The sequence below is a fragment of the Alosa pseudoharengus genome, unplaced genomic scaffold (assembly GCF_046254945.1).
Source record: "Alosa pseudoharengus isolate Yale_2024_CS ecotype anadromous, Long Island Sound unplaced genomic scaffold, YU_APseudo_1.1 YU_APseudo_1.1_scf_20, whole genome shotgun sequence".
Lineage (NCBI taxonomy): Eukaryota > Metazoa > Chordata > Actinopteri > Clupeiformes > Clupeidae > Alosa > Alosa pseudoharengus.
In genome coordinates, this window is record NW_027468664.1 from 22,641,981 (window position 1) to 22,646,980 (window position 5,000).

Sequence of the window (5,000 nt, forward strand, 5' to 3'; positions counted from 1 at the left end):
TGTTGAGCTCCATACTCGCAAGATACATTTGGATGGCGACCCATCTTTAATGTTGCATAGCCTATCTCTAAATTTGATCCAAGGTGTTTCTGAAAATACATGAATCTTTTACAGTAGCTCTATCATTTTGAACAATCTGTTTTAGAGCTTAATAGTCCTGACCTATGAAAACAGTTGTGTTGATGGGGACTGTTGTGGATATGTTGTCCATTTTCAATCTATCTATCAAACCATCTATTCAATCATGTCTGGTCTATTATTAGGCCTACCTCTTTTCAATCCATTATTATTAGATATTTCTTTTGTAAAGAAATAGGCCTACATCTCTCCCTCATGTTATGCCAACATATTTAATTCACCTGAATATAGGCTGCAGTAGATATAGGATTATTGACATCTGCTGTTGTCAGTGTGCAGGCTATCCCTTAAAGGCAGTTTAAAGGTTCAGCTAAATAAATAGCTCAGACAATGGCAGAAGTGCCGTTCGTCATGTTACAGTCTATGGTTATGAGGTTATGTGCCATCAAAATGATTTTGGAGACGTAATGTTAAGGTCAAAAAACTCTGTCACTTTAGCTGATGAGCTCTCACCCCTCGCTGCCGTTCGATGCTTTGCTGAACATTGTGTAGCCTACCTGTAGGTCGTTGGCACCTTTATTTGCGACCGACGCGTAAGTGCCTGCTTTGCAGGTCCGGCACTCAGCTTCATGTTGATATCGACCGAGACAAAAACATGGAAATTTACGTTTTAATTCGTCCGTGAACTTACACTAAACAAGGAAGTTTGCGCTATTGAGGTGACTGACTGACCAATTAAATGTTTGAGATTACTATTGACCAATGACGGTAGCTAAGGTCAGGCTCAACACCCTACACTTTCTACTCAATGCAAAGCAAACTGTAGGGGGAGGCCGTGACTAGTATGTGAACGAAAGACATAGATATATCCATGAATGAAAGAGAGAGCAATGCAAATTCGCTGTAAACATGTTTGAGGCTAGAATAACAAAATCCCGGACGACTTTGAAATTCCGCCCGGACACATTTTTAGGTTTCAAAAAGAGGACATGTCCGGGCAAAAGAGGACGTCTGGTCACCCTAGTGTACACACACACACAGGCCTACACACACACATACGGAGCAGTGAGCTTACACACACTAGGAGCACACTTACACACCTGGACCAATGGGCAGCCCTTGATTCAGCACCTTTATCCGGGGATGTGGGAGAGTGCTGTTCAATCACTCCCCCAACCCACATTTTTCTTACCGGTCGGGGATCGAACCGGACACCTTTCGGTCACAAGTCCAATTCCCACTCATGTCCAATTTCCACTCAGTCTGTGGATTAGACTGTGCTGGTTAAAGCACTCCACTGTTGGACTCTGTTGGACTCTCCATGGGGTCTCTCTGCAGCTGTCTCTCAGAGCACCTATGAGAGACAAACATCTAAAAAGAAACCTTCATTTTCTCTCCTTAGTTTACAGTTACCTAGACTACAACAGTGTGATTAATACATGGAGCTAAAAGTAGGATGTGCCTCAAAATGTTTCTACTGAGGAAGTTTAGGGGAGATTTCTCATTCCATTTCTCATTAAATCCATACCTAAAATACAAAGGTATCCCAACAAAGGTATCCCAAAACGATAATGAGAGTCAAATGAGGTATCCTACACGATCACATTAACCATCTTTGAGAACATCCACACTGGAGCTTAAAGGAGCACACTGAAGCAGACAGTGCAACACCAGTCCTGTCTCTGAGAGACCAATCAGTACAGGGAGCCAACGGAGTGGGAATTGCAAAAGCAGTCCGTTCGCAGAGCACAGAAATAGTTCTAGAAGATTGGTCTTAGTTTTTTGGAGGGTACACACCACTATCACATCTGGTGTAGCCAGTTCCACTGATTACAGCGGAAGCTAGTTGTTACAGCAGACGTTCCGCGAACAGAACACTTCCGTTACGCGCCTGGTGTTGCGTGGTGTGTGTGTGTGTGTGTGTGTGTGTGTGTGTGTGCGTGTACAGTGTTTGTAATTTGTGAGTGTGTTTTGTGATCGCTGTTTGTGTGTGCGCGCACATGTGTGTACACTGTCTGCATGTGTGTGTGTGTGTTGGTGGGTGGATCTGATTTGACATTGAAATGCACTGATTGGTGGAAGAAACCAGGGCTGTGTGTGTGTGTGTGTGTGTGTGTGTGTGTGTGTGTGTGTGTGTGTGTGTGTGTATGCTCCGTGTTGCTCTGTGTGTGTGTGTGTGTGTCTGATTTGACTTTCCAATGCTTGCTTTCCCAACGCTTTTTGTCTTGAAGGTGGGCGGACGGGTTCTCGATTCTCGATGCAAATGGGACTGGGCCCGCCCTCCCGACGTAATGCCACTCAAATCACCCGCTCACCCGCCTTGCCCACCCGCTTTGCCCACCCGCCTATGACTGAAAATTAATTGAATACTATCGAGTGTCGCTTCTCATGTGAAAAGCCCTTAATGAAGGAAAGAGTAGCACGTGGACGTCCTGCCTCCCCTCGCGTTGCGTCACGCCTGCCATCGTGCCACCGTGCCCTCCGAGTGCTGCTGAGGGTGCCCTGTGCCAGCTGCATGCGTCATTGTGCCCTGTGCCAGCTGCATGCGTCATTGTGCCCTGTGCCAGCTGCATGCGTCATTGTGCCCTTGAAGTGCTTCCCATTCGGGTCTTCATGTGTCAGGCCCTGGAGGTCTTTCCCATTAGGGTCTCGTTAGCTTCTCGTTAGCGTCTCGTGTGGGTCTCGTTTAGGTCTCGTTTGGTCAGCCTAAGGCTCTGTCTGCCTGCCACCGTGGCTCCTAATTGGCTAATTGTCGTGTTGAAGGGGCTCGTGCTCCCCACACCAGTGACTCGAGGTTTCCAGCGCTACGCAACGCTGCTGGAACTGCTTCACAAATGTGTTTTGCTTTCTGCTTGCTGTTGCTCTCTCTCTCTCGCTCTCACACTCTCTTGCTCACACACACTCTCTCTCTCTCTCGCTCTCACACTCTCTCTCTCTCTCGCTCTCACACTCTCTTGCTCTCACACACACTCTCTCTCTCGCTCTCACACTCTCTTGCTCTCACACACACTCTCTCTCTCGCTCTCACACTCTCTCTCTCTCGCTCTCACAATGTCTCTCTCTCTCTCTCACACACTCTCTCTCTCTCTCTCACACTCTCTTGCTCTCACACTCTCGCTCTCACTCTTCTGTTATTCTGTTTCTTTTTGCTTAGCTCTCTCAGGCTCTCTCTTTCACACACACACACACACACACACACACACACACAGACACACACAAACCTCCACCCTGGGTTTGTGGTTGAGTGCTGTGGTTCAGTTCTGTTGAGTTGAGTGGGATGTGATGTTATTGTATGTATATATGTGTGTGTGTGTGTGTGTGTGTGTGTGTGTGTGTGTGTGTGTGTGTGTGTGTGTGTGTGGTTTGGGGCTGAGTTGCGTTGTGCAGTAAAGAGTGGTTTCATCATGTCATTCTCCTACCCTAAACCCTTAGCTTCAGCGCTGACATTCTCAGTGTAGTGGGATGATGTCTCCTGCAGGAGCGCTGTTGTGTTGTGTTCTGTGCAATCTGGAGGCCTCACATGACTCCACGCAAGAGCCCACACACACACACACACACACACACACACACACACACACACACACACACACACACACACACACACTAGGGATGTAACGATAAGAAAATTTAACCTCACACTTATAGTGACCAAAATACAGGCCTACTGTATGTCAAAAGCAGGCTCGGATGAAGCTGGGAAGGATTGAACACACGGTTTCCACACCGTGGTAATCAACTGCGATAATTATGATTTTTGAAATTAAAACGGTAATTGTTATCGTCAACATTTTTATCACGGTTTACCATTATACCGGTAATCGTTACATCCCTAACACACACACACACACACACAACTTTCTCTGCCCACGCACCCATGCACACACACACACACGCACACACACACACACACACACACACACACACACACACACAGACACACACACACACAGACACACACACACACTTTGCTCTGCCCACGCACCCATACACACACACGCGCGCGCGCACACAGACACACACACAGACACACACACACACTTTGCTCTGCCCACGCACCCATACACACACACGCGTGCGCGCACACACACACACACACACACACACACACACACACACACACACACACACACACACACACACACACACACACACACACACACACACACACACACAGCCTGCTCTGCTCTGCCCTGGACCTCATTTCTGCCAACGCGCCCATGCACACACACACACACACACAGCCTGCTCTGCTCTGCCCTGGACCTTATTTCTGCTGGAGGAAGTGACAGTGTTTTCTGAACCAATGACTTTGTTTCTCACAGTAGGTTTTCCAAGAGAAACAAGTGATGAAGAACAAGAAGGAGGAGAAGAACAAGGGTTTTATGAGAGGGACCAAGATTTCTTCATAAGGTGTCTGTATAGTATAGTTGCCTGCCTGTCTGTCTGCATGTCTGTCTGTCTGTCCGTCCATCTGTCTGCCTGTCTCTCTGACTGTCTATCTCTCTGCATGTCTGCCTGTCTGTCTTCCTCTCTGCCTGTCTGTCTGTCTGCATGTCTGCCCCTGTTTATGTTTACCTCTTTGCATGTCTTTCTGTCTGTCTGCCTGTCTGCCTGTCTGTCTGTCTGTCTGCATGTCTGCTCCTGTTTACCTATCTGTCTGTCTGCATGTCTGGCCCTGTTTACCTATCTGTCTGCCTGTCTGTCTGCCACTGTTTATGTTTACCTGTCTGTCTGCCTGCCTGTCTGTCTGTCTGCATGTCTGCCCCTGTTCATGTTTACCTGTCTGTCTGCCTGTTTGTCCATCTGCTTGTCTGTCTCAGTATTCTAGAGATGGAATGTCAGGCAGGATCAGTAAGCAGATCTGGCTGCCACTGAATACCAGAGGAGTGGCAGCCCATTTAGCAGCTACAGTGCTGATAGAT

At 47.6% G+C, this 5,000-nt stretch overlaps 1 protein-coding gene across 1 annotated transcript in view; it reads right to left on the reverse strand.

Moving 5' to 3' along the window:
• ccdc136b (coiled-coil domain containing 136b) overlaps positions 1-5,000 on the reverse strand; it is a 35,934-nt gene that overhangs the window by 23,823 nt on the left and 7,111 nt on the right. The window lies entirely within an intron of this gene.